Source organism: Aplidium turbinatum, chromosome 14, assembly GCF_918807975.1.
Source record: "Aplidium turbinatum chromosome 14, kaAplTurb1.1, whole genome shotgun sequence".
Taxonomy (NCBI): domain Eukaryota; kingdom Metazoa; phylum Chordata; class Ascidiacea; order Aplousobranchia; family Polyclinidae; genus Aplidium; species Aplidium turbinatum.
The window spans coordinates 6,977,713-6,990,129 of record NC_137485.1 but is presented as its reverse complement, the minus strand read 5'-3'; positions in this window follow the sequence as shown (position 1 = coordinate 6,990,129).

The following is a 12,417-nucleotide window of genomic DNA, read 5'->3' as shown; positions in this document are numbered from 1 at the left end:
AAAATAAATAGAGATTTTAACGTTGATAGACGCCTTCAATCAAGCGTCCATAAAAATATTTTCCCGAAATATTTTTCGGAATTTTATTTTTGAATCGTGTTCAGAATTAAATTTTCTTTCCAGGGATGGCAAGCTCGTGGTGGGGCAGACGAAGGAAACGCGAGCAGAATGGTTTAAAAATGGGGTAAATGTCTTACAAATTTAAAAATAAATAGAGATTTTAACGTTTATAGACGCCTTCAATCAAGCGGCTATAAAAATATTTTCCCGAAATATTTTTCGGAATTTTATTTTTGAATCGTGTTCAGAATTAAATTTGCTTTCCAGGGATGGCAAGCTCGTGGTGGGGCAGATGAAGGAAACGCGAGCAGAATGGTTTAAAAATGGAAGAAATGTCTTACGTATTTAAAAATAAATAGAGATTTTAACGTTTATAGACGCCTTCAATTGACCGTCTATAAAAATATTTTCCCGAAATATTTTTCGGAATTTTATTTTTGAATCGTGTTCTGAATTAAATTTCCTTTCCAGGGATGGCAAGCTCGTGGTGGGGCAGACGAAGGAAACGCGAGCAGAATGGTTTAAAAATGGTGTAAATGTCTTACGTATTTAAAAATAAATATAGATTTTAACGTTTAAAGACGCCTTCAATTAGGCGTGTATAAAAATATTTTCCCGAAATATTTTTCGGAATTTTATTTTTGAATCGTGTTCAGAATTAAATTTCCTTTCCAGGGGTGGCAAGCTCGTGGTGGGGCAGACGAAGGAAACGCGAGCAGAATGGTTTAAAAATGAGGGAAATGTCTTACGTAATTAAAAATAAATAGAAATTTTAACGTTTATAGACGCCTTCAATTAGGCGTGTATAAAAATATTTTCCCGAAATATTTTTCGGAATTTTATTTTTGAATTGTGTTCAGAATTAAATTTCCTTTCCAGGGGTGTCAATTTCGTGATGGGGCAGACGAAGGAAACGCGAGCAGAATGGTTTAAAAATGAGGGAAATGTCTTACGTATTTAAAAATAAATAGAGATTTTGACGTTTATACACGCCTTTAATTAGGCGTCTATAAAAATATTTTCCCGATATATTTTTCGGAATTTTATTTTTGAATCGTGTTCTGAATTAAATTTCCTTTCCAGGGATGGCAAGCTTGTGGTGGGGCAGACGAAGGAAACGCGAACAGAATGGTTTAAAAATGAGGGAAATGTCTTACGTATTTAAAAATAAATAGAGATTTTAACGTTTATATACGCCTTCAATTAGGCGTCTATAAAAATATTTTCCCGACATATTTTTCGGAATTTTATTTTTGAATCGTGTTCTGAATTAAATTTCCTTTCCAGGGATGGCAAGCTTGTGGTGGGGCAGACGAAGGAAACGCGAACAGAATGGTGTAAAAATGGGGAAATGTCTTACGTATTTAAAAATAAATAGAGATTTTAACGTTTATATACGCCTTCAATTAGGCGCCTATAAAAATATTTTCCCGATGTATTTTTCGGAATTTTATTTTTGAATCGTGTTCAGAATTAAATTTCCTTTCCAGGGGTGGCAAGCTCGTGGTGGGGCAGACGAAGGAAACGCGAGCAGAATGGTTTAAAAATTAAGTAAATGTCTTACGTTTTTAAAAATAAATAAAATTCCGAAAAATATTTCGGGAAAATATTTTTATAGACTCCTAATTGAAGGCGTGTATAAACGTTAAAATCTCTATTTGTTTTTAAATACGTAAGACATTTCCCCATTTTTAAACCATTCTGCTCGCGTTTCCTTCGTCTGCCCCACCACGAGCTTGCCAACCCTGGAAAGGAAATTTAATTCTGAACACGATTCAAAAATATAATTCCGAAAATATTTCGGGAAAATATTTTTATACACGCCTAATTGAAGGCGTCTATAAACGTTAAAATCTCTATTTATTTTTAAATACGTAAGACATTTACCCCATTTTTAAACCATTCTGCTCGCGTTTCCTTCGTCTGCCCCACCACGAGCTTGCCATCCCTGGAAAGTAAATTTAATTCTAAACACGATTCAAAAATAAAAATCCGAAAAATATATCGGGAAAATATTTTTATAGGCGCCTAATTGAAGGCGTACATAAACGTTAAAATCTCTCATTATTTTTAAATACGTAAGACATTTACCCATTTTTAAACCATTCTGCTCGCGTTTCCTTCGTCTGCCCCACCACGAGCTTGCCACCCCTGGAAAGGAAATTTAATTCTGAACACGATTCAAAAATAAAATTCCGAAAAATATGTCGGGAAAATATTTTTATAGACTCCTAATTGAAGGCGTGTATAAACGTTAAAATCTCTATTTGTTTTTAAATACGTAAGACATTTACTCCATTTTTAAACCATTCTGCTCGCGTTTCCTTCGTCTGCCCCACCACGAGCTTGCCATCCCTGGAAAGGAAATTTAATTCTGAACACGATTCAAAAATAAAATTCCGAAAAATATATCGGGAAAATATTTTTATAGACGCCTAATTGAAGGCGTCTTTTAATGTTAAAATCTCTCATTATTTTTAAATACGTAAGACATTTACTCCATTTTTAAACCATACTGCTCGCGTTTCCTTCGTCTGCCCCACCACGAGCTTGCCACCCCTGGAAAGGAAATTTAATTCTGAACACGATTCAAAAATAAAATTCCGAAAAATATTTCGGGAAAATATTTTTATAGACTTCTAATTGAAGGCGTGTATAAACGTTAAAATCTCTATTTGTTTTTAAATACGTAAGACATTTACTCCATTTTTACACCATTCTGCTCGCGTTTCCTTCGTCTGCCCCACCACGAGCTTGCCACCCCTGGAAAGGAAATTTAATTCTGAACACGATTCAGAAATAAAATTCCGAAAAATATTTCGGGAAAATATTTTTATAGACGCCTAATTGAAGGCGTCTTTAAACGTTAAAATCTCTATTTATTTTTAAATACGTAAGACATTTACTCCATTTTTAAACCATTCTGCTTGCGTTTCCTTCGTCTGCCTCACCACGAGCTTGCCACCCCTGGAAAGGAAATTTAATTCTGAACACGATTCAAAAATAAAATTCCGAAAAATATGTCGGGAAAATATTTTTATAGACGCCTAATTGAAGGCGTTTTTTAACGTTAAAATCTCTATTTTTAAATACGTAAGACATTTACTCCATTTTTAAACCATTCTGCTCGCGTTTCCTTCGTCTGCCCCACCACGAGCTTGCCATCCCTGGAAAGGAAATTTAATTCTGAACACGATTCAAAAATAAAATTCCGAAAAATATTTCGGGAAAATATTTTTATAGACGCCTAATTGAAGGCGTCTATAAACGTTAAAATCTCTCATTATTTTTAAATACGTAAGACATTTACCCCATTTTTAAACCATTCTGCTTGCGTTTCCTTCGTCTGCCCCACCACGAGCTTGCCATCCATGGAAAGGAAATTTTATTCTGAACACGATTCAAAAATAAAATTCCAAAAAATATATCGGGAAAATATTTTTATAGACTCCTAATTGAAGGCGTCTATAAACGTTAAAATCTCTATTTATTTTTAAATACGTAAGACATTTCCCCCATTTTTAAACCATTCTGCTCGCGTTTCCTTCGTCTGCCCCACCACGAGCTTGCCATCCCTGGAAAGGAAATTTAATTTTGAACACGATTCAAAAATAAAATTCCGAAAAATATTTCGGGAAAGTATTTTTATAGTTGTTTTTGTGATGCTTACTTTTCTTGCCATATCACATATAGCAGTCTTAATAGATACGATTTTTTGTCTAACTTTTCGCAATTGCAGTTGCTTTATCTTTGACAAGTCAAGTTTTTTATTTAAGTTTCTGTGTTCACTGTTCATTTGGCTATGGAAAAAATATAACATTTTCTTTGATGTGGTAACGAGAAGTGATTTTATCAGCTTCCGAGTGTTGCTACTTTCATCGCATTGTTTATCGCGCAAATTTTTACGGATCCTTTTTTTAGGCGGATCGCGCAGAATTATTCTGCCAGAATGACGGTGGTAGTCCAACTCCAACTTTGGTTGGTGACTGGTGTGACTGGCCTCTGGTCTGGAGCTTCCATTTCAATAAATTAAGAATTCAGAGTTTCTAGTCCATAAATTAAAGTTTTTTGATGGACTTTCATTAATAAAAGTTTTTGAAAAAACTGTAGTGGTGAGTTGTACCGGTATCGCAATAATTACAAAAAAATGCCAGACACAAAAATAAAAAATGCCAAAAAAATGCCAAACTGCCAAACGTAATTTTCTCCTGCCAAACGCTTTAAAAAAACGCCAAATTTGTGGAATTTGGCAGGAAAAACGCCAATATGACAACCCTGAGACCGACTATGCATCAGCGTTGCCCTTGCTAGTTGCTATTCATGAAATTTATTACCGACTGTTACTTTAAAAGTATGACCAGAATAAAGGTTGCCATTTTAGTTATTACAAGAAATTACACATATTTCATAACATTATGAATCAGAACATATCGGTACTGTTGAGTAGGCCTGCCACCAAGGCCTATGAGAGGAGGAACGGAGGGTACGGCGTACCCTTGAGGGCCCAGTCCTGTGTTTGTTGGGGGGCCCAAAATTGTGATTTTATAGTTTAGGCTACTTGCAAAAATTTTGGTTAAAACCATCCTAAAAGACTAAATTCACAGTGCAGCAAAAGCAGGTTTGAGAAAAACTCGGGCAAAAAGCCGGGTGTTTTTGTGTTTTTTAAAAACTATTTGAAAAAGGTAGTTTCACGCATATTTCACTTCAAAATGAATTTAGGAGTGGGAGCAGGAGCCAGAGTCAATACTTTCGGAGCAGGAGCGGACCCGGAGTAAAAAACGTGGCTTTGTTCACCTCTGCTAGGCATGTGGTGAATGCAAAAGTTAATGACGAAAGGTTATTCGTCAGATGATTAATTTGATTATGTTTTAACAAGATGTTACGTTTGAGCCTTGGTAGAGAGCTTGGCTTCTACCAGATACATGTAACACTCACTCAGTAATCTTAACGGATCATGTTTTATATTATCACACAAAAAAACAAGAAAAAAACTACTAAATCCAACGTTTTCGACACCACATACTCACATAGTGTCCTCATCAGGAATAATTATAGGCTACATCTAAGAAAAATATATAAATTTGAAAATTTTACATTAAAGCTGTACATTGTACAAGTGACACATCTCAACAGCACCATCAACAACAATAGGCTACTGACACACGAATTCAATGCAAGATACACAAATTGGCGAGGGTCAGATCACATGATATGCACAACACAAAACACTGAAGAATAGTTTTATTGCTGCATGATGCTATTATAGCGCACAGATGTCAAATTCTGCAGTAAAATGTTCTATGGTGTACAATACGCCTAAGGACATCACGCGTTTTGCCCATGACAAAGGGGGCCCGGAATAAGAGGGGGGCCCGCAAAGATTCTTGTTACCCCTAGTGAAAATTTCTCTCAGAGGCCCTGCCTGCCACAGGATGGAATCTGAGAATCATGGCATACAAGGTTGTCTTAGTTAAAATTTCTTTCGCTGAAATTTTAAAAAGTTTTCTAAACCGTAGATATAGTTCAAGATAAAGTTATTAAGCGTGACGATCGATGTTAAAACTGGTGTGTTCGCCATGAGACTTACCGTAATTTGTCCGCTGAGATAGCTGCTCAGACCGGACACGTTTGTCCGCCGTCAACAAAATCTAATTTCGAGGCCTGCAACCTATTTCGTCCCCTGACAAAATAAAAGGTTTCTTTCTCTCCCTGAAAAGATCGAGAGAAATTTTGAAATGTTTGCGGCAACTCCGATCAGCGACTTCGGCTCTGTTGTGTTTTTGTACCACTGCCTCACCACCCGTCTGCAACACTTACACAAAATGCACCTTTCTAGCTTTTATTGCGGCAAACTCTTTAAAAGGGAAGCATTATCCAATGTTTTGCTCACGTTGTGCTTAGGCTAATTGAAACAGAAGCTAGTCCAATCAAGCGTTCTTGGCTCATTGTAGAGCGAAGGTAATTTTTTATCAACTTTAGTTTAGAAAACGGTCTTTCCCTTGTACAGTAGGCTAACTGGCACAATATAAGAAATATTTTTAGTAACAAACACAAGTTAGGGTAGGCTACACTACATTCAGTTTGTTTTGATACAGATACCGTAGAACAGAGAGAACTATGTGGTTTCTTTTGTTTTCAATGGTGAATACATTCTTGTGAAGCTCTGCACTTCAGTGGAAAGTTCTTCACTATTAAGGTCTCCAGCAAATTGTGGGGATGTTTCAAAGCAGCATTTTTTTAACAGATTTTCTTCTGTGATGGAGGTCGGCAAACAAACATCATACTCAAAACCATACTTTTTTGGAACTTCATGATTTTTTCAAACCTATCATCTATCTTGGTAGTAGCTTCATCTATAGGAGAATTTTAAATAAGCGCGTGCCCCATAAATTCGCGGGCCCTGGGCAGTCGCCCAGTTTGCCCACCCCAAAGGCCATCACTGTAGACTACAGTAGGCTTACACTGCGATCACAGATGCGATGCAACAGAAGTGACATAGTCTTCGAGTCAGCTGCTCCCCTTAGTTTGGCTTACCATTTGTGTCTTTGCTTAGACACAGCCGCGTGCTCTGGAGCGAGTCGAACCCATATCCTTTCGAACGTCGCGCAGACGTTCTCACCACTCGGCTACGCAGCCGACATCCTTTGAAGCGTTGAAAAATCCCTATTTTGGGACAAAATCCTTCAAAGTGGAAGCACTGCTTCCCATCCGAACAGGTTAACTTTAACGTAGCCTAACACACTCTTCGAAAAAATATTTTTACAAAACAAAGATTTTTTTATTGGCAATATAAAAAAAATTTGTTAGTGTTGTTTTTATACTGCAAATACTTATTTTTTATTTATTTATTTATTTGCAATCAGACTCAAAGTCCATAGAATTCAAATTTTTAACAGTCATCACACAAAATATCAGACTAACACAACATCAAGCAGGCTACATCAAACAACGTACAAAATACTGTTGTAGTGAATATAAAATGTAGAATTAAAATAGCAATCAGAAGACATAATATTGCGCAAAAGTGGATTAATTGAACTTATGAAAAAGGTTAATGTGAGATGTCATGTGGGTTCAGTCTGGGGAGCTCATTCGCACAACAACGTATTACTACCCAGTCAGCAAAGGTTTGTGGGGCCCACTTGGGCTGCATATGGGTTACCCACATTGTACTGCGTGGGCCCCAGTACCTATGTGTCCACGGTTTGCAGAAATGTCCCAAGTGGGCAGCCCACCTACGTCTAATGGGTGGGCAGCCTACAATGAAACCATTATTAAAATGTAAACCGCCGTCGCATTGTATCGTTGTATATATTCAATTTTTATGATTATTGCACTTTAATATAGCATAATGGACCGGTGCAAACGTATATTTTATAATTTTTCATCATGGTGGGTAGCCCACTTCATGCCCACAGAAAGCCCAGAAAGTTTATTTCAAGAAATAAAAATAAATTCCCAGATACATTTTCATGATATGATAACATTATTAAGATAAATTCAATAAAAGATGTCGGGAATCGGTTGTAAAGAAAACAATATGAAGTAGGCCGCGCACTTGGGGCCTAATCGGAAACATCAGATAAACTCACCTTAAGCCCACAAGCCCACGAATGCCCATGGAAATCCCACGTGGGCCCTACGAACCCTTGCTGACTGGGTAAATTATTCTCAGTTGAATTTCCCACATTAGTGCAGAATATCAGAAATTTAAGCTATAATAGTAACACAGATTACTTATTTTTTACACATTTTCTTCTTTCATAACTACAAAAAAGCTGCTTTCAGTAAGCTATCTTGGAACTCGAAGTCTTTTGGCGTGAGGTTCAGTGGCGCATCGTTTCCGTCTGAGAATCATATTCCTGAGACATCAGTTCGACACCATTCAGAAGCGTTTTAGCAAACATTTTCAAGCTGAGCTGCCCAATGGGGTAAGAACTTGAGCCAGCGGACAAATATAACTGGAGCCCAATCGAGCAGTCCAGTTGGGGCCCAATATATTGCCCCATTGTTACCCAAAAGGGCCCCAATTGTCATTGCTGGCTGGGCTACAGTTGTTAATGATGTGTTCGACGCTGTTTTGTTGAAAATATTGCTTCACTTTAAGCGTTTTATATACAGAATGATTGTCACATTGGACCATGGCCCCTCCTTTCCAATTTTGTTTAGCAGTGGCTCCGAGAGGGGGGGGGGAAGTCGGGCTACTTCCCCCCCTAGCATAACATTGTAAAGGAAAAACGAGTAGTTTTTCGTTTTGTCACTTTTGAGGGGGGCCCATTTGCCATTTTTACTACTCAAATAAAAATTTATCAACCTAAAAGTAAACAAACTTTTGAATGAAATGCGTAGTTACAACTTTACAAATCGATCATTGTTATGTTGTTTTAACTTAAAAACTATGCTGCTTTGGCTAAGCGTGTATTAGGCTATGTTTTCTTGACCAACTGTATTGTACCTTGACATGAAAAACTGCGTTTGCCAGGCATATGATAATGGATCAAACATATTTGGAAAAGTGTCCAAGCAAGATTGAAGAAAGTAAACCCTTTTTGCCTATTTTCTGCTTATGGATGTCATTGCTTAAATGCACTAAAGTTGGAGCTGATGGTGTGCAGTGTTGTCCAAATAATGGATCATTTTTGAGTAGTGTAGCCTAATTGATCGACTAAGCTTATGTCATTTTCAATTGCAGCCAAGCCAGATAGGAAATTCTAAAGAAAGCTACCGGTATACCATTTCCAAGCAGCCTACTTGAGCAGTTTCAACCTACAGTCCTAAGCGAGATTCACTCTACTAACCTATTTATGCAGCGATAAAGAACTGTTCAATGTTTTTCGGACCCAGAGTAGGCTCGCACGACGACGAGGAATGGACAATAAGCTGATGAATTTAATGAAGTAAAAGGAAGATGTAATCAAAGTTGCAGAAAGCTGGAAAGTAGGCTACTCGCAAGCTTAAGTTGTTATAGGAACTATGAATTAAAAAAAAAAAAATTTATGGGGACGGAACGCTCCAACAACTCCACTTCACCAGCTCAATCTTACAAACGAAATTTATTCTACTGTACGCTATGTTGCAAAGGATTTGCTAGCTGTAAGTGGTTTATTCACAAATGTATCAACAAACTCAGATATCATCGATAAGTTTGAAGTCCTATGGAAATATCAATGTATGTCTGATGTGTAGTTGTAGGCATGTGGAACAAATTTAAACATGACATTTTGGATAAGTTGGTAAGCTACTTTTGAAAGAAAGCTACCCATCAAACGTGAGCTGCAAACCGGAACGCATCACCCCATGATATCTACTCAAAGAAATCCTTGATTGCAGCTTTCGAAACACTTTTCCAAGTATTTTTGTTGCTTTGAAAATTTGTTACCTAAACCAGTAGCCTACCTCCAACGGTTGCAAGTTGAAAACGTGGTTTTAGCACACAGAAATTTGTAAAATTTGTTTACGCACCAACACGACTCAAAACCGAGTGAACAGTTTATGCATGTTGTGCATCAAATTAGACCTTGCAAAATCTTTATTATTTGATGCTGTGATCCGTAACTTTGCATGGCAAAAGGTTCGGAATGGATTGAATGATTTGTTGAGCTATTTTCATTGCCCGCATTGTGTGTTAAAAAATTTTCCTTTATCTACTGTAGGTTATACTAAAATTACCATCTATAGCAATTTCGATTCACAACATGACTGGAACCAACGCGACGCAGACTTGTCAAGGGAGGAGACGTTATCACCGACCCAAAAGCGGCTCTTGCAGGATTCCACATAACGAACAGGCAATAATTCATCAGCAAACATGCCCGCACTGCCTTAACACTAGAGAGTTTGAACAAACTATACTGCATTCTTTGGATATGGTGCATTTTTCTTGAAAGTGTTTTTATTGGGGGCCGGAAAATCGTTTTGGTACTGAACCTAAATTTTCCTCTCAAAGGCCGTGGCCAAAAGCACCATGTATGAGGTGTGCATGTGCACATCGTATAACTTTACTGCAATTCTTTCAAGAGAAAGTATTGAGCAACAATAGCAATTTTGCTGCAAGTGTAGTCCAGGGATTTTGTTGATTTTCATAATTATTGAAAGAAGTTTTTTATATAGATATATAGGCTACATTGTTTAAAATCGAAACTTTAAAGGAATTCATTTTCACGATGAGGAAAGTAGCCAAGTTCGGCATAAGACACATGATGCAACGCATGATCCAAATTCGTTACTTGCGTTTTTGCTGAAAAGTGTTTTTTTGGGGCCCACTTTTAGTATTGTTTCCCGACCACTCATGATTTCTCTCGGAGGCCCTGTTGTTTAGACGACTAAAATTTACTAATGGTTGGGTTGGTTTTTGGTAAAAAAACAGTAGTAAAAAAACTCCAAAGTGTAACCAAGAGGCAAGAACATATTAAAATTTCAATGACCAGGCCTAGCGCTCAACTCATCCATTCGTAGCTTGAGGCAGTTTATTGTTCGGTACCGGTAATAACAATAAGCCAGACTTGATAATGTTGTCGAGCATTTTTAGGGGGCCCGGATTTAAAAGATTCCCCGCGACTCCAAACATTATTATTAAGGTCTTAATAAAATCAAATGTAATGGAATTACCATCAGAGGTTAAAACAGCTACTTCAGCCGTCAGATGAGAATGATATTCCTCTTAATTTTCTATTTTGAACGGCATGTGTCATCCTCATTTTAACAGCACATCAATAAACGTTTGCACACAACCTTTATTTTCATAACATTGTCGACGAAGGGGGCCCGAAAATAAATTGGTACCGGGCCCGAGATATCCTGTCAACGGCCCTGCCCACGAGAGAAATGAACTTGATGATGATGATAGCCTACTTAATAGATAAACAATAATGCTGGAGATTGCACAAGTAAATTATTATTTATTTGCGTCAAACAAAGTTGTCCATATCCAAAACAAAAACAACGAAATAATACACAAACTGAAAATGCACAAAGATCACAGAGAGCCACCTTGGATGCCGTTGGTTTAAAAGCTCACTAAATGGGCTATCTACTGTTACAAATTTATATACAATGAGCGTTGGAAGAATTGAAAGTATTCAGAGCGAGAAAAACAATCAGATGACATCAGGTCTGATATAAAGCGATTGGAGGAGTGAATGCAACGGTTGATAAACGAAAACATGTTTTTTCTCAATAAAGCATCAAACGTTGTTATATTATACATTACTTGATATTCACGGGCACTGACATAACGAGGCAAGTTGTGCAATATTCTAAAGAATCATTGTAAGCAACACGTAATCGTTTTATGCTAGAAGATCTAAACTTGTTCCACAACTGGGATGCGTAAAAGGACATACAATAAGAGCGAAATACAATGTTTTTTACAGAGGGTGAGCATTTAGCGAAATGAGATTTTGCATTGTTTGCAGCACAGTACTGAGAGCGTACCTGCCTTGAAATATCATTTTCATCTGAGAGAGAACTCTCAATAAATACACCCAGGTATTTTACAGAGTCTGTGAACACAATTTCAGATTTACCTAGATGTAGCAGAGGAGCACGTGAAAGATAAAAGTTTTTTGGGGAAAATAACATACCAAATGACTTTTTAGAATTGAAAGTAATTTCATGTTCAACAGCATACTTGTGGCAAACATCTAACAAATTTTGTAAGCCACACAAACTAGGCGAGATGCAGCAAATGTCATCAGCAAACATAATATGGTTAGTTACAGTAGTTTTGTATCATGTAAAGTCATAAACGACAGTAGGCTAAAGGTTATCTATGGCTATCTCATTTTTAATAAATCTAAATCACTAAAATTCGTACCGTACATTTTATATTGATCACAATTCACAAGTAATTTGTTTTGTTTCAGTAAAAAGTACAGAGCCCAAAAACCTTAACCTAGCGTTCCTAACAAAGTGTTGCTTTCAGGTCAAAACGACTGAGTTGGTTTTTGACGTGACGTCATTCGAAAGCAAATTCGCTTATCAGCTTTCTAGTTCATCGCTTTTGGCATTTCGTTTTGTGCAACGTTTCAGCAGTCACAGATAAGACAAAGTGTTTGTTTCTTTATTTTAAGCAATTAACTAATTTATTGTTTAGATGAATTCGCGAGAGTAATGATTGAAAAAGCGCGCCGGAAGAGATGAGAGTTTGGAATAAATTGTTCCATTTTTTCGACTTCCAATTCAGTTGGAAAAAGTTACTGCATTTTGAAAAATGATTGAAAACCGCAACCACAATAAAGCTCTGCAAAAGGTTTTGGTAAGTACAAGTAGTTTTTTGTAGCCAGTTAAATGACCCATTGATTGGTAGTATTTGCAATGTTTTTACAATTTTATCTACAGTAGCCCGGTGCACTTGGT